Below are 19,382 nucleotides of genomic sequence, written 5' to 3' on the forward strand. Positions count from 1 at the left end.
TATTTTTGGCTGATTGGATAAGATCTAGTAGACAAATGTTTTTCTCTGTAGATTCTAGAGCATAAACACTACTTTTCTGCATTAAAACTAAACTAAAAAAAAAAAAAAAAAAAGTTATGAATAGAATGCCTTCAGGTAATATTTACACTTTAGAAACTGAAGCCTAATAAACTGAGTTTTATCTATATATGTTCCAGGTTTCTATAAATATAAGTACATCATAATATTTCAAAGAATGTACACAAGCTTCATTTTTTTATTATGACCTACTAAATAAACTGTTCTGAAGCTTACCTAAACACACATACACATGACAGATTGCTGTAATGATCCATGGCAACACATATGCTTCCCGCTTGGTGAAGTTTTGAACAATACTAATTCATCACAGGGAGCAGAATATATAGGTTTCTTCTTCAGAAAATATAGATCATTAATTAATATCTGTACTTAAAGAGCGCACCTTCAATTTCAACTGTTCATGACTTATAGGAATGCACTGTAAGATGTAATCATACAAGGACTTCTAAACTTTTTTTTTCTTTTTCAATAGCAAATTAAGAACTCTGAAATAAAGCCTTTTCAACCATGATTATTTATTGACTATGAAAACTGCAGTAGCAAATGTGTAAATCTATGTGATGGATAAGAAGAATAAAAAGTGAACTATTAAAGCTTCTTTGTAAAATACATTATAACCTCTACCATTTATCTTGAATCTTTATAAGAACAGAGATGTACAGGGCAGAAGTTTGCCCTGGTGGCGCAAGTGGTAGCAATGCCGCGTTGCAACACCAGGACCCGGGGTTCAAATCCCCCCTGTGGCGCAAGTGGTAGAAGTGCCGCTCTGCAGCACAGAGGCTCAAATCCCGGGAGTTGGACTCGATGATCTCTAAGGTCCCTTCCAACCTGCATGAGACTATTACTATTACCACTACCATTACTATTACTATTACTATTAGGAGTTGCAACTCTTGTAGAATTTCTATTTGTTAGTGACTATGTGAACTAATTTATCTGGTTACTCTTTCCAATCTCCTGTATTCAAAATAAGCTACAATTGCTAACATTAAGGAGAGATATATTAGAAAATGAACAATTTTTAATACTATTAAATATTATTACAGGCTTACTTCTACGTCCCGCAAATACTCTAATGCTTGTAATACTTCTTTTCATCATCAAGGTTGCTAACTAAAATTTATACATAGCATATAGTTATGCTTGCAAATAACTTTGTCTTTGTTATTTGATTGGAAATATACATGAGAAAAATTATCCAAATTAATGACGCTTATGCCTTTCCCTTTTACATTAAGGGTTCTCTTAGATTAATTTTCAGTGGAATATTTTTCTTTAGAACATTGAAACAAAAGATTCTAAATACCCATCTGAAATATGCTTTATGTTATTGTTATTCCTCATGCAAGATAAACAGTATTTTCTAACTGAAGAAAAAAGGTCATGTGTAAGGTATGACAGCTTAGCTAAGTGTATTTCCATTCAGAGTGCTTGACTGAAGCATCAAGACAAAATAATAAAATTATTTTACTTTGAATAATTAAACACTGTTTCTCTTTGCAAGTCTCTGGATACAGTTTCTGTTGTTGCCATTGTTATTTTTGTGGGGTTTTTTGTTTGTTTGTTTGTTTGTTTGTTTACATTGTTTGTTTGTTTGTTTGCTTCCTCTGTCAGTTGCTTTAAACATCTCTATAGTAATCAGTGGTGTTTCCATGTCAATGGTGTAAAAGAGAGCTTAAGTAAGTGAAAACCTCTGATAGTCATCACATCTAAATCAACATCCATGGCTTATTTCTACAAACATTATTTCTCCATTTGTTCCATAAAATCATAGAATTTTTTGAGTTGGAAATGACCCTTAAAGATCATCTAGTCCAACTCCCCTGCCGTGAACAAGGAAACATATAGCTTGATCAGGTTGCTCAAATCCCAATCCAGGATAGGGCATCCACTTCCTTCCTATGCAGTCTCTCTGGGCCCTACCTGGGCACTATCCATGACCCCTCTGGGTACCCATGGTAAAACTGTCATGCACATCTAAACAGTCAGAGAGAACTGTGTGTCTGTATATCCATTTCTCCTCCCTGGTGAAAATGAAATTTATGAATAAACATGTTTAGATAAGACAGAATTGAAGACTCAGTACAGTACCCATGTACTGAGTCACAAATATGAGAACATGAGAATAAGTTCAGTCTACCTGCAGAGCTATTCTTTCAAGTGTAGTTTGTTATATGAAAAATAAGAAACACTAGATCAACAGCAGTCCTCTCTGAAGGCAAAAAAATCAACTGTATTCATTCCAATTATTTATTTTCACTTCTCTGATATACCAAGAGATTTTTACTGCTTCTCTATAAAGTTTTGTTTCCTCATGTCCTAGGACCCAGGTATTCTTTTCTGGTGCAGTTATTTTTTCTTCAAAACAATGTGGAAGGAATAGAAGTTGGAATTCGGTAGGACATTATTATGATGATTACAGTAGGACAATGGGAACACATGATATAATTTATAATATTAAATCCTTAATTAGATTAATGGATCAGTTTTCAAAACCCATTTATTCTCTTATTTTTATACTTCATTCAAGAGTTTCCTGTACATTATCTACTATCCAGCTATTACTATTCCTGCTGTTCATTTAAATGTTAAAAAGACAGATCCATTTGAACCACAGAAACTGTTCAAATACTGTAAATTACCTGACTTAGTATAAATAAGTTCAGAGCTTGGAGTGAAGCTCGTCATGCTATGCATGCATGACCCCAATTCAAGTATTAAACTCAAAAAGTGATCATTTTTTGTTGAAATGCTGAGGTTTAACAAGATGAGATGTGGGTCTCAATTCTGATCTCAATAAAATCAGTAGGATTTCATTCCTAGCAGGATTTGAATATAATTACCTCTGCTTTAATTTTTCATAAAACTTGCTTATCTTTTCCTTCAATCCCTTCATATTGTTTCATCTGTTTCAGTGGTTATGTCAGAGCAATGAACTCAAAAGAATCAAAGGAATAAGCAGAAAGGTTCGTGATCAGTTCAAACATTTCTTTGAATTGACATGGCTAAAAATCTCAGGAGAGATTTCTGGAATATGCTTGGACCTGAGTTAGCATCTTAAGTTGCTAACAGAACCTGACAGAAAGGAGACTTCTAAGAACCAGGCAACTTAGATATAGACCTGACAAAATTAGGTTTCTCTTTTTAGAATTCAGCATGTGTGTGCTGCAGTCACAATAAAGAAGTCACATTAAGAAGTTAAAAAAAAAAAAAAAAAAAAAAAGTACCAACTTTGCCAAAATAGTACTACAACTGAAAGTTTAGCTTATAGGCTAATTAGCATTTTTTACAATATCGTCAAGATTTATATATTTTGGCTAATACTTCTTTCTATATCATTTTACATAATATTTTTTTTGAAAGTATTAGGTATGTTTCCCAGCTTATAATGGTGTATATGTACGTTTCTTGTAAAGATTTTACTGTAATCAGAGTGCTGGACATTCTAAAAGTCTAGGTGAAATCATTCTTATTCTTCATGAAAACAGACTGAGCCAGATGAAAAACTGGATCCCAGGAAAAAGCCCATTTGTAAACATTGTGGTGTCAGTTCTTGCATGGTCTGAGTGACAAATGGGCATACAGGTTCTGGTGTGCATGAAATACTTCAGTGATATCTGTAGAAATTGTTGCTATTAACACTATAATATGTTAATACATAATACCATTGTAAGCACAATAAATTTTTTATTCATTCATAATTCAGTTATGCAACTCTGTCATCCTTCAGGTTTGATGCCCATTTTTACTTGAAGTTTATATTCCTTTGTAAATTCCTCAGATTGAATTACATATATTTTTACAGGAAAACCTTTTTTTTTTTTTTTTTTTTTTTTTTTTTGTCAGTTTAGAATTAAATTCACTATTAACTCTCATGAATTCCTTGATGTTCAATAAGCCAAAGGGAAACTAATGTTTGTGGTTAATGGTATTGAAACAACTGTTTTGGAGATATAGATGCAATCAATCATGAAACCATACAAATATTACAGTTTTAAACTGAGAATATTATCTGTTGTGAATTTTAAGCTAATGATGATAACTTCTCACACAATTTTATAGGTATGTGCCTGTGAAACAAAGGCTCTATGGAATGCAAAATTCTCTGAATCTTTTAAAAAGATAATTATACCTGTCTTTACAATTAAGAGAAAAAAAATATTTTCTATTCTATGTGGAACAGGTTGCAGTCTCCATTCACGGATCAACTGGACAAGACACAAAGGGCCTGATCTGAGGCACTTTGGGAACTGATCTGGATCAGAGGACCTTAGAGTATTTCATAAAATGTTACAAGAATATCATGAAATGCCATTGATTTTAGCCTAATAAATAGTGTGTGTTTATAACTGCCTTGTGTTTCTCCCTGCCTTGTGTTTCTCTTCATTAAGAAAGTTTTGATATATTTTTCATACACTCCAAACATTAGAACAAGCTACATTTCAGAAGATATAACTAAACTATATGTGTAGGGCTACATATTACAAATATATATATATATATATATATATATATATATATATATATATATATATATATATAAACATAAACTGTCTAAGAGCAAACCACACTGAATAGAAAGATGTACTGAAGATCAGAGGAGCAATGGAAACTTACAGAAAACTAAACTGTGAAGAACAGAGTACCTTGACTCTATTGCTCCTAAAGGTATAAAGGAGAACAATCAGGCAGTTGGACCTGAATTTAAAGTCACAAAAGGAAACATGGGTGTATGTGCTTAGACTCACTACTAACTGCATCTGGGCACATGGATCTGAAGCAGCATCCTACTGATGCTGAATACTCCAACAGCTGACCAAATTTACTTTCCCCAACCCTACATAAAGTGTATATACAGGTACATAGGCAGGAGGAGACAGACCAAGGAGTGTGTTCCCCCTCTGATGAAAAGTATTGGGCAGCTGGCTTCCTGAGACATAGAAAAAGCCTCATCTGTAGTATTGAGTCCAGGCCTGGGAAGGATGTGGAGCTCTTGGAACGGGTCCAGAGGAGGGCTACTAAGATGATCAGAAGGTTGGAACACCTCTCCTATGAGGAGAGGCTTAGAGAATTGGGTTTGTTTAACTTAGTGAAGAGAAGGCTCTCGGGAGACCTCATTGCAGTGTTCCAGTAATTGAAGTGAGCATTTAAACAGGAGGGGGAATGACTGTTTATGAGGGTGGAAAGTGATAGGACAAGGGGGAATAGTTTTAAACTAACACTGGTTAGGTTTAGGTTAGATATTAGGAGGAAGTTTTTTTACACAGAGTGTAAAAAAATTTTTGTACCAGAGGGTGGTGGCACACTGGAACATGTTGCCCAGGGAGGCTGTGGATGCAGGCATTCAAGGCCAGTCTGGATGTGGCTCTGGGCACCCTGGTCTGGTGGTTGGCAGCCCTCATATGGTGGGGGGTTTGAAATTTATCCTTATGGTCCTTTCCAACCCAGGCCATTCTATGATTCTATGATTCTATAAATTTATTTAAGGAGGTTGATTTTAACTAGGTAGTAGATCTCTAGCTGGAAATAAATATGTTTTCTGTGCAGGCTGTCTGTGTGTGTTTGTATGCAATTCTGTCATAGAATACGAATAATGTCCAAAGTTTTCAAAGTATTCTGAGCAAGTAAAATAATTTTGGAAGTAAAGAAATAGCAAAGAAATTATATTCAGTAATTAAAAAATGTGTAGCACAAAAGAACCTGAAAAATACAGAACAGACAACTGAATTTTCAGTGCAGTAAAAAAAGTATACCAGCTAGATGGCTTCAGTTCCTTTTAGAAATTGAAGGGGTTATTTTTTACCATTTTACTCTACCAAAAAGAATTTTATACTCTTTATTGTGGACTACCTTTTAAGAATTAGTATCATTCTTTAGCAGGAATCAGAACTGGCAAACTTTCCTCTCTTTTATCTCTTTGATCTCATAGTCCTTACTTAATGTCTTTTCTTCTGGTTTCATAAATATTACAACCCTGGATGAAGAGACATAACTTCAGCAGGAAAATATTTCTTTGTGATATGCACTATGGTATAATGGATATTGTGTTTTATAAGCATTCATTTTTGTAACTGATGGGCAAATGCTTTAATCATGAGCCTATTATGCAAAAGAGTGGCCACATCTACTTTTAATTAATTTCAATGCAATCATATTTTTGTTCAACATGTAGGACTAGTGATTCAGGCTATGTTAGAGAACAAGATAGGTTTCTCAAGGGAAAAAGAAAAAAAGAAAAAAAAGAAAAAAGAAAAAGTAACAGTACATATCTTTAATGGTCTTGAAGAACATTTTCACAGTCCAAAGGAAAGACCTCTTGATTTCTGAATGTCTTAATTGTTTCACAGGAAAACTGAACTTCTGCCAAAGGCCTTGGGATCTTAGTTCTGACTGCGCTTCCAGACGGGAGAAATGCAGGACACTTATATTTATCCCTTTCATTTAAATGTAAATGATCAGACAAAAATATATTTTTCATACCCCTTTGATACACAAACTTCAAGATTTATGCTAATTAAAACAAACATTGTTATTTTAATTAAATAATATTGAAGATTTTTTAAATCCCTGCAAATTTCAGTAGAAAGAAATAATATGACACTATTCAGTATAAGGGAATCACTGGATTATTTGAAATGCTGCAGCAATAAAATAAAATAAAATAAAATAAAATAAAATAAAATAAAATAAAATAAAATAAAATAAAATAAAATAAAATAAAATAAAACAAGAAGTTCATGTAGATTTTTTCATAGCAAAAGCACCTGCCAATAATGTGGTAAATTTTTAAGTTCCTTGAAAGATTTCTTTTCATATTATCTAAGAGATGACATTTTGTTTACATCTGTAAAATAGTCACACTTGAAGTACTGTCAGGAAATAGTCTGTAGAAACATTAAATGAAAAAAACATTTATTTTTTTTTTCTTAGTTGTACATGTGCAGTCTATTGTGACTGCAGACATTCTAAAAGAGTGATTGTTGCCATGCATTCCTGGAAGATTTAGGAAAAGAAACAAATACTGCTTGGCAGGAGATTCCAAGGGATTTCTTAATAGAACAAAGAACATAAACTAGGAAGTGAATGAATCTAATAACTCTTACAGATTTTGTAGTTTGCACTATACAATTAATTCTTGGCAGAACATTCAAAGTGGGACAAGCTTGGAAAGATTTCTAAATGAAGTATCAGATTTTTTTCTGAAGACTTTCTCCATTAAGCCAAAATCATATCTGCTCTGCATTCTGTGTTATCTGTTGAAGATGGCAAGACTAGTAGATCTATATATGAAAAGTAAATGAGTCTTAAATTTGTCCTTTTGTTCAAAATTCAGTGTGAAAAGGTAAGGAGGTTGTTTACATAAATTGGTTTCAGTACACCTTTGCACAAAATGAATGATTCTAATGAATCTGCTAGTGGTAATTTTTACTAGCTTGCCTTACATAGATAATGAAAAGTATTCACATACTCAGTTTTACCCAAAAATAAGTGAATCTGGAATGTAATAGTGAACTCAGTCTTTCACGAAAGTCACATCAAATCAAATTAAATTAAGATTTAGTTTTTATTCTGAAGAACATATCCAGAAATCCATTAGTTGTCCTTACAGGGACCTAATGAATTTTCCATCTCCTCTTAGAATCAGGCACCTAAGACCATCAACTACCTGTTTATCTTACATTACTGTTTTTGCTTAGCTATTTCACTACTTTGCCCAGGCCTGCTTTCCCTCTAAAATACAACCTATTAAAATATTCCTACTGTCTTTCTATTAGTTTTCTGTCAACTGTGCTTTCATATATTGGTTTCAGTTGGAAGAGACCTTTAAGGTCATATAGATCCAACCCCTCTGCTGTACTCAAGATCACCTCCCACTAGAGAAAGTTGTTCAAAGCCCCATCCAGTCTAGCCCTGAATGCTTCCAGGGAGGGGGCATCCACAATCTCACTTGTCAGCCTGTTAACAGTGTCTCAACACTCTCACAGTAAAGAACTTCTTCCTAATATCTTGCTTAAATCTAACTTCTTTCATTTTAAAACTATTTCCTATCATCCTATTGCTACATGTTCTTACAAAAATTCCTTACCCAGCTTTCGTGTAGCCCTCCTTCACTTACTGAAAGGTTGCTATAAATTCTCCCTGGAGTGTTCAATTCTTCATGCAGAAAAACCTCAATTCTCTCAGCCTGTTCCATAGGGGAGGTGCTCCAGCCCTCTGATCACCTGCTTGGCCCTACTCTGCATCCACTCCAACAGCCTGATGTCAGTATTTTCTTCTGAGCCCCAGAACTGGATGCAGTACTCCGTATGGGGTCTCACAAGAGCAGAGTGGAGGGGCAGGTCCTCCACCTGCTGGTCATGCTTCTCTTGATGCAACCCAGGATGTGGTTGGCCTTCTTGACTGAAAGTGCAGTGCACATTGCTGGCTTGTGTTGAGTCTTTCATCAACCAACACCCCAAAATTCTTCTCATGACAGCTTTAAAACCATTCTTCACCCAACCTGTACCCTTCCTTGGGATTGCACTGACCCGAGTGCAGGACCTTGCACATAGAGTCACAGAATGACCTGGACTGAAAGCTACCACAATGATAACCTAATTTCAACCCCCCTTCCATGTACAGGGTCACCTACCATAGACCAGGCTGCCCAGAGCAACATCCAGCCTCTCCTTGAATTCATCCAAGGATGGAGAATCCACAACATCCTTGGGCAACCTGTTCCAGAGTGTCACCATGCTCTGAGTAAAAACCTTTCTCATAATATCTAACCTAAACCTCTCCTGACTCAGTTTAAAACCATTCCTCCTCGTCCTATCACTCGCCACCCTTGTAAACAGCCATTACCCCTCCTGTTTATATGCTTCCTTCAAGTACTGGAAGACTGCAATGAAGTCTCCCTGGAGCCTTCTCTTTTCCAAGCTAAACATGCCCAGTTCTCTAAGCCTCTCCTCATAGGAGAGGTGTTCCAACCCTCTGATCATCTTAGTGGCCCTCCTCTGAACCTGCACCAAGGGCTCCATGTCCTTCCTGTATTGGGGGCTCCAGGCCTGGACACAGTACTTCAGATGAGGCCTCACAAGAACTTGCCACCCCGTTTTTATTGCAGCCCAGAATGTAGTTGGCCTTCTAGGCTGCAACTTGTCCAACTTCTTGTCCATCAGGACCCCCAGGTCCTTTTCACCAGAGCTGCTCCCCAGTTTATAGAAATACCTTGCTCTGATCTAAGTGCAGCATTCTGCACTTGGTGTTATTGAACTTCACTGGTTTTTGTGGGCCCACAGCCTGTCCAAGTCCCTCTGGATGGCTTACTTTCCTATCAATGTATCAATGACACTTGACCCACTTGACCTTTATTTTTATATGGAAAAGACAAACAATATTAAGCTAGTAATGTTAGGAAATAAAGAAATATAATTCTCCTTGCCTTCAGTTGATTTCTTTGTATGCATTTTGCATATCTTAAAGTCAATTCCTAAAAAAAAAAATAAAAAAATAATATATATATATACTTGTTAGTAATTCTAAACCAATACAAAAAGTTCAAATCCTTGAAAATTTCATCAAACACATTGTAACATGATTTGGGTGATGAGCAGAGTGTATCCTCAGCAAATCTGCAGGTAATACAAAAATGGGAGGATTACTTGATATGTCACCGTGTTGACCCAGTGCCATCCAGAGGAATCTCTGACTAGACAAATGGGCCAGCAAGAACCTCGTGAAGTTAATCAAGTGGAACTGCAAATACTGTACCTGTTTGAGGAGAAACAGCTCCATGTACTAATGTTTATTTTGAGGTTACAACTGATAGGACACAAGGAAATAGCATAAGTACAGTCATGGGAGATTTAGATTAGATGTCAGGAAGAATTTCTTCATAAGAAGAGGGTCCAAATGTCCCTCCTACAAATAACTCCTTCTACATATGCATAACCAAGCAGGGGAGGGCCTATCGCATTACATCCCGAGTGTTCGTGCACACCTAATACAACACTGTGGTCCCTAGAAAGTCTGTTGGAGGCTGCTTACAATACTGAAGGACATCTACAACATCAGCAGGGGCCCTAACTGAGCCCTCTCCTTTCCAACCACTGAATCTCACATGTAGGTAATTGGACAGTAACTGCTGATATTTATAAGCTAGAGCTAGCAGCTGTTACTTCACAGTGAGATATAATCTCCTAAATATTGACATGTAGTGTCATTTTGATATATCTAATATCCCAACATTCTGCCTCAGACTAGCATATTTGACATAGGACCCATTTGCTTTTGGAAAGGCACAACTCACCTGGGTTCTTCAATGCTATTTGACAGCTAAGGTTGGGCAGTTGAAATGTGCCCTCAGTTTCTGCAGGCAGCTCCTCACCAGAGGAGTAGGACAGTGCTAGATATACAAAGTTTATGAGTAAAGCAATAAAGAGGACCACAGAACTGTAGAATCATTAGAGTTGGAAGAGACCTTTGAAGATCATCTAGTTCAGCTCCCCTGCAATGAACAGGGACATCCACAGTGAGATCAAGTTGTCCAGGGCCTGATCAAGCCTTGTCTTGAAAGTTTCCAGGGATCGGACGTATATCTCATCTCTGAGCAACCTGTTCCAGTGCCTTACCACTCTCACTGGGGAAGACTTTGTTCCTTATGTCTAACCTAAATCTACCTTCTTTAAGTCTGAAGTAATTTCCTCTTATTCTGTCACCACAGACCCTAATAAAGAGTCTTTCCCCTTCTTTCCTGTTGCTCCCCTTTGGATATTGAAAGGCTGCTATGAGGTCTCCTTGGAACCTTCTTTTCTCCGGGCTGAACAGTTCCATCCCAGCCTGTCCTCACAGGAGAGGCGTTCCATCCCATGGATCATTTTTGTGGCCCTCCTCTTGATATATTCCAACTGCTCCATGTCTCTCTTGTACTGAGGACTCCACATCTGAATGCAGTACTCCAGGTAAGGTCTCACCAGTGCAGAGTAGAGAGGCAGGATTTCCTCCCTTGCCCTGCTGGGCACGCTTCTTTTCATGCATCCCAGTATATGGTGGTCTATACATATGCATATATATATTCATCTGTTTGCACATTAATCAGTATGAGATTTAAGTTCTATACAGTGACTATGTCTTGCTTTGAGATCCCTGTCTAGGGAATTATTTCCTGACCCCAAGTACTGACTAGACTGTGAAGTAGGTCAGAGTTCAAATGCTGCAGATTTATTAGCCTTGTTCAAGTAATAGTTAATCCTGACATTGAAGTAGCTTGCATGATGTTTAGCATTATTGATTATTATCTTGCTTAATGGTACATAGAATAATGTCAGTTTTTAACCCCAAACAAGGTATTTAATTTGATTGCCTTTGTTTGTGAAAAATTTCTGGAACAGGATCTTTTTTTTTTTTTTCTTTTTTTTTTCCCCCAGAAACCACTGTTTTTGATTTTTTTTTGTTTGTTTACTTTTAATTATTTTTGCCCTTAAAATAGTAAAATATATTTTTATATTCAAGGTTTTGGTAGTAACTGTGCTTTAGAATATAAATTGTATATACATACATATACACATATAATGATTTATACATCACTTTTTTATTATTTGAAAGATTATGAGGTATATTCATGAAATGTTGAGTGAATCTTTTATTAAACAAAAAGCTTTTCTTGTTTAAAATAAAATACGTTAAGAAACCCTTGAATCAATAAATTATCATAAAATGGCTCATCTGCGGTATTAGGAAAACAATCATTTTCAGCAGCTTACAATTGTAAAGAGATTGATTAAGTGGGTTTCTTAAGTGACTTTCTAGCATTCTAACAAAAGATGTACATTCATCACATAAATACAAAATAAAAACATAAGTTTATAACAAATCTAAACCACCAATTAGAAAACACAGAATCATATTTATGAGAAAATTTATAAAGTATTCTCTTTCTCTTTGCAACTAATCTCTTAGAAAAATATGTAAGACTATTTTTGTATATGTGTACTTATTTGTTACTTATTTTCAGACCAGTGAAGAAATAATAAGGTTCATTATTTTCCTGAATATTTTTTATTCATGTGACTGTCACTGAATCACATTAACGTTATGCCACCTGAAAGTGGACAAGCAGTGACTGAAAAACAAATAACTACTTTATGTAGAGGGGCTAGAGGGAAGAATTGTTGAGTCCTGTTGAGTTCTCCCTGCAGTTTTGCGAATGACAAATGCACTTCAGGCTAAAAGTGCATGAAAAGAACCGAACTCTTTTTTTTTTATTTTTTTCCCCTCTCAGAAGACATAGCATTCTCAAAGAAAACAAACAAACAAACAAAGAAACTAAAACATTCAGAATTGTTGTGCATTGTTTTAATCTTTTTTTTTTCCACTAACATTCAATTGTTGAAGAGCAATAGAAATATTTCCTTTGAAGAAGAAAAAAAAAAAAAAGTGCAACTAATATTTATTTATTTATTTATTTATTTATTTATTTATTTTAAGATATCAGTTCTTCATTCAGATTTCAGACTAATTTTGCTGTAGGCAGTGATAGTAGCCAAGCTCCTGGCTTTCTACTTCCTGAAATGAGCTTCTGACAGTTGTCATAGTTACAGAGAGATTCACACCTCTGAAATTTCTCATCTCTCTTAAAGAAGACTCAAGCAATAGGTCGCATTTCCTTGCTTTCTTCACACAAAGACATTACTCTAGGGTTTTTCTCAAAATTTCATCTGCTCTGACCAACAATTTTGGCTGTACTGGTTGGATTTTAGCAATTTTTAAATGGTCAGTTTTACCAGATTCATCCTTTCCATATATATATATAATTTATATAAAGTAAAAGAAATTAAGGAAATGGGTGTTTTGTGAATGGAAAGTTAAATTTGATCTGTCCTTGGTCTCCTCCATGGTGTCTCCTTGTCAGTTAGCATCATGGTGTGCATCCTAGACTCCTCAACTATGGAAGTAAATTAGCATTACATATAGCTGATGCTACAGGTTTATTTTTCTACTTCAGGCTGTTTTGATCATTTACAGGTCTGCATGTTGGGAAGGTCACTGCATAGATCCAATTACCTTGTTTACATTAACTTATCCTCCCTCACTTCCATTCCTATAGCAACAATCCATCTACTTTTTCATCTTATTTATGGACTTAAATTTTGTGGACATTATGGCCATATAGACTTAAAGAGCCTCGTGAGCCTATAATCTCTCTTGTTGGCTCTTGAAATTCTTTCCTCAAAAGGAGTTTCTAGTTGTCCTGTTTTCTATCGTTTTACATTTTTCCCAGACTAAGAGAATAATTATTCTCCTTTCACTTTGAATTCAGTTTGGAAACTAGTTTTCCTCTCCAATTGACTGAAACACCCAGCAATTTCTCTGCTTGAAACTGTATTACATTAACTTTAGTCTAGGGTTAGTAATCTGTCTAGATGTCTCAAGAATATGTGTTACATATATTATTACATAATTTTTCATTCAGTATAAGCTGCATTTCAGTTATAAGAGTAGAAAAATCTCAGTCTATGACAGTTTTTTTTTTAAGAGCAATAACCCTCATTACCCTCTTAAGTGCTTGCATATTTCCTAGGGTTTATTTTCTTTATTTTCTCCTGCAGAGAAGGACTTGGGGGTCGTAGTAGATGAGTAGATGGTTTTGAGCAACTTGCAGCCCAGAAGGCCAACTACATACTGGGTTGCATTAAATGAGGAGTGGCCAGCAGGGAGAGGGAGGTGAATGTGCCCCCTACTCAGCTCCTGTGAGGCCCCGTCTGGAGTCCTGCGCCAAATCCTGGATCCCCAAGCACAGAAAAACTGTGGAACTCTTGGAATGAGTCTAGAGGAAGGTCACTAAGATGATCAGAAGGCCGGAGCACCTCTCCTATGGGGAATGATTGAGGGAACTGGATTTGTTTAGCTTGGAGAAGTCTCTCTGGGGACCTAATTGCAGCCTTCCAGTACTTGAAGGAAGCAAATAGACAGGAGGGGGAATGGCTGTTTACAAGGTTGGATAGTGACAGGACAAGCAGGAATGGTTTTAAACTGAGTCAGGGAAGGTCTAGCTTAGATATTATGAGAAAGTTTTCACTCAGAGGGTGGTGACACACTGGAACAGGTTGCCCAAGGAGGTTGTGGATTCTCCATCCTTGGATGCATTCAAGGAAAGGCTGGATGTGGCTCTGGGCAGCCTGGTCTATGGTAGGTGACCCTGTACATGGCAGGGGGGATGAAACTAGATGATCATTGTGGTTCTTTTCAACACAGATCATTCTATGATATGATTCTACGATTTTCAGTAGTTTCCTATTAGCTGCCACAGACAAGAAGGGAATAGGGTGAAAATTGTTCCAGTTTGTTGTCAGTTGTTTTTTACTTGCAGCATTCAGAGTTAGTTCAGCTTTTTAAACCTGATGTAACCTGTCTGGCCTTTGATGCCACTCCTGAGGTGGATCTCCTGGAGGATCTGCTTAAGAGCTGTCAGCCATATGAAAAAGCCATGGATACCACAGCAAGTATAAAATAGAACTAAATATGTCATTTTAGTTAGTGAAGCAGGCCAAGTATTTTATACAGGGGGATACAAATGTGAGTTCAATCTGTACTAGGACAATGCTTTATCACCTGCCATTTCTGCATCAAGTCTCACTAAGTAACTCTTCAAAATTTCATTGTAAACATAAATAAGAGAAAGGGTAAATATTAGATACAGTTTAAACTCAGTTATATTAAATGTCAACTCTTTGTCCCTGGGGCTGATGCCTACAGTAATTCCTATTCCTGTTTCATAGTCATACTTCTGACAGATCATAGACTGGTAGCTCATAAAAATATGTAGTCTGTTTTCTTTATATTAATTTTGAATAACTCTAGTGAGAAAGGACTCCATAAACAGTTAAGTTTAAATAGTCTCTTATCAAATAAAAATGTATTCACTATCAATCTAAAATCTAAAACTTCTATTTCTAGTTTTATAGTGATTTACAGGGTTTTTTATATTATTTTTTTTCCATATTAAGCTGTATTATTTTATTTCTAATATGATTAATTTTCATCAAAATAATTCCTAACTTTCTATCCCTAAATACAACTAGCATTTATAAAGCAAAATATTCAGTGGATAAGTCATAAAATACTCCCTGCCAGAGCTCAAACTATATCTGCTTTTTGTATTGCAGGAATCAGTTCTAAGAATTGTCTTGATAAGATGCATCTCAAAAAATTGATCTTTATTTTCTTTCATCATCTTAAATTTTTTTTCCCTTTCTATTTCTCTCCATTTTGCAGTATATGTGGTTTCTTTCAGTGATTTAATAGAATCCTAGTAGGGAAGGCTGTTAGTAAGACTATGTTTCATAAAGTGTAAGAGATGAACCCAACTGTGTAGTCAGTTAAAACATTCTATTAGCTCAGTTCTGCATTCTGTGCTTCCATAAAGCTTTTAAGGTAAAAAACTAATCCAACATTTGGTCTATGAAAGCTTTCTTATGCTCTCCTTTCAAAAGCATGATGAAAATCAGGGAAATATTCTATTTTTACATACACTTTCATATTTCGTCTGCATTTCAGCTGTTAAAAATTTATTCACCAAGTTTAGACCTTCATGAAATTTCCAGAGCTGGTCTATTGCCCAGCCGTACATTACCATTACAGTGTCTTTTCCTGATACAGACTACTCCTACACTGATAGCACACAATATTCTATATAACATGAAATAAAGCCATAAATAGCCTATAATATTTGTTATATCTTTAATATAGGATAAACCTAAATTAGAGCATTTGATATTGCTGACTTAACTTCTGATACCCATCTTTTACAGGAAACCTTATTTATTCCAGAGTGATCATCAAGGCTCATTGGAAGTGTAATTAAGATAGAAAAAAATAGAACTACATCTTACTGCGAAAAATAATAATATAAGGATTGTAAGTTAATTTGCACAAAATATTTATATTTTCCACGTTGAAAGTTCAAATATGCATAATCTTTGATAGAATTTCCTGCAGTAAACACAGTACCTATGTACAACTAACCCTTGAATATTTCATCAGCATTTAAATGTTTTTTTGGTGTTGTTGTTGGGTTTGTGTGTGTGTGTGTGTGTATTTGTGAATGCTACAGCACTGTTCAAAAAGGACTTTTAATTACCAGAAGCTTAAAAATAGCATAACAGGACACTGTATTTGTTTTCTGCTCTGCACACTCCTTATTTGTTATTATCAGTTTGTTTATTGTATTACATAAATTTACTCAGACTCTGATAATGAAAAAGATCTACTGTACAAAAGATGTCTGAACACATAAATACTTAGGAATATCCACTACTTGAAAGAGTTTGCTGTAGTAAGTGCTAAATAACTGCACTAGCAGTAATTACATTTTCATGATATTTTCCCTGTAACACCCTGTTACACATGTTTAAGTTCTTCATATTGTTCCACTTGCTCTGAAATTCTGAATGTTACATTTTTGCTCAAAGTGCATCTTCTTCAGAAAGCTATTTTAAAAGTAGCTGTGGAACTAACATGGAAGAGAAAAAAGGAAAATTAGACGTTCTGGCTTTAAAAGAAAATACACACACACAAACAGAAATTTTAGACCCTTGAAAAACTTGAAAAAAGTCTTGAGATAGATACTTGAATTTGTCTTTTGAAAATTGTATACCATTTCTAATTTCTGTAACTGTTGGGGAAAATGATCTGTAGGCAACCTTTTGCATGTGATGTGCACATGTCATAGTTTTCTTAGATTTAAGTAGTGAAAAACACTTTCACTGCGTGTTTTCAAGTTTCATGCTCTTTTCACTTTTTGGATTCAGTTTCTGTGAATGCTGTACAGCAGTGGAGAAATTGAGAATGAGTTATGGATAACATTTACCTTCTCTTTTTCTGATATTTTGAGAAATTGTGAGTTTTCATTAAAGATGATTTACTAGTTATTAAAAATTAATAGATTATGCAAGTACGGCATCTTAATTTCTTCTGTTTAAGAGGAGTGAATCTGAGAAAGAAGAAAAAATTCTTAGGAATTCATACACACTGAAAATGTTCAAATGTAACAGTTAGCAGGTCAACTTCAGAAAAATTCAGACTGGAAGTTAGAGTTTCCACTCCTGACTGAAGAGATCTGATGCAATTCTTAGGATTTTACTACCTTTTTAAAGTTAATCTTAAATAATGAGACATCCCTTTCTCAAAAAGGCACAATACCAATGAATGTTTTATATATGTGAGAGTCTTATATATTCTTTGAAAGGATTGTTAACTCTATTAAATAAATGGTATACATAATACTCATATGAGACTATTTCCTGTATACCAGCTACTGCTCACATACTTCTAAAACCTTTCTGAAATCACCATTTACCATCTTGATATTTATCTTATTCTGAGGTTGCTGAAACTTCTTTTTCACCTGTGGACAATGAATACTTCAAGTGGATTGTATAGTTTTCTACTCTTCTACATTGCACTCTGACTTACTCCCACTGTTTGCTTTTGAGAAGATTTTAATTAGTAGCAATGCAATTCATTTCCAAAAATCCATCACATTACGGTTAAAACTTATTTTGGAACATAAAACTTTTATCATTTTTCTACCTCTTCCTCCCCTCCAGTCTTCTCCACTCTGTTCCCCTCCTCCCTTCTATAAAAATTAAGAAAGAATCCGCAGAATTTAAATCTGGTATATATATTTATCTCCTTCTAACACCCTGCCCTCCATTCAAAAACACATCATACAAGGAATAAGGAATAGTAATTCTTACAGTTGCATTTGAATTTTATCAATGCTGGATCACAGTGCTCTCTATTTCAGCCAACACGTATGGAGAAGCAAGATAGCAAGGTTCTAATACAGAGAAGTACAGTGTGTGCTTGTTCCAGAAAAATTGTGGTGACACCAATTAAGAGCTAATGGAGTGGACAGAGCTTGGAATTCAGAATGGAATACAAGTCTTTGTCATGATATCTATTGGAAATCTGAAAGCCCTAGGCAAACACAATATATTTGTTTCCATGGTCTTGCCAGCTTGGCAGCTTAGTTCATTTCAATGGTTAGAGTATTTCCTAAAGGGGAAAAAAAGAAAAAAATAGTCATGGATTTATTTTTGTGTTTTTATTTTCATTGCTGTCACCCTAAAGCAACTAAATGGCTGGCATTTCCTTCTACTATCATTTATTTACAGTAAAATTCCTGTGTATGAGACATTAATTTTATTTTCTTTCTTGATTTTTTACTTTATCCTGTTTACAACAAGAAGGTTTTCTGATTCATTTTGTTTTGCCTTCCTTCTTACATTTTGTTCTCACTTCAGAATTTACTTTCAGTGATATTTCCATCAAATTTCAGAGAGTGTATCTATTTCTTCTTTGTGGCTTACAGGTGTTTCTGAACTGAACAGTGTTCAGGTTTGCACATCAGTCTACTTCCTTAATGGTATGTGGTCATAAGGATCATACAATTACATACTCAGCTAACAAAAGGCAATGGAGCTCCTCTAGGAACAAAATTGGTTACATGCATTAGTTGGTAAGGATTCATGGAGCATATTGATTGTGAACAAGAAAAAATCCAAAGCCATAAAACCTGGCCAGCTAACACTAATAAAGTCAATAATGATGGGACATCATGAAACTGGAGGCAAAACCAGTATTTGCACAGATGAGAAATCAAACCTGATAGTGTGACATGTTGAAGGAGTTGTTGGGCTTGTGACAGATTAAGAGATAATGTGAGCAGGAAGGAACAAATGGGGGTAGATGCACAGAGGTATAAAAGGGTAAATTGTGTGTAAAATAGTCAGGGAGTGCACTTGTCTGGTTAATCCTTGCACCTGATCATTGCAATCTGTTCTGCGATCTTAAATTTTCAATTAAATCAATTATCAACTCTTTCTGTGTCATCTTATGCTATACCACTTGAGTTACTGCTGCAGGGACTCCCTTCCTGATGTGCTCCTGATGTGACTTGTGTGTATGAGAATTTAGAAATGCAGCAGGTATTAGCTTTGCATAATGAATACTTTAAAAAGAATATGTTTTTCTTCACTTTGGCATCAGAACATCTTTCTAGAACGTGCCCAAGGTAGCAGACCATGGAAAGAGTATTTCAAAAAGTGAGAATGCATTTACTCTACTGATACCAGCTGGAACACCTTCACTCTGCTGTCATTATCAGACTGGCTAGCAGAAGGACCTCAGTGCAACTAGGGGTCAATCTGGGCAAAAAGCAGATGTTCATGCCTCGTTCCTATTCCAGAAAGTGATTCTGTATGTCATATGAATAGTGTCTGTTGGGGCTCACCCTGAAGAAGGGGGAATTTAATGTG

This window comes from Coturnix japonica, chromosome 1, assembly GCF_054131305.1.
Source record: "Coturnix japonica strain WE chromosome 1, WE-NBRP24, whole genome shotgun sequence".
Taxonomy (NCBI): Eukaryota; Metazoa; Chordata; class Aves; order Galliformes; family Phasianidae; genus Coturnix; species Coturnix japonica.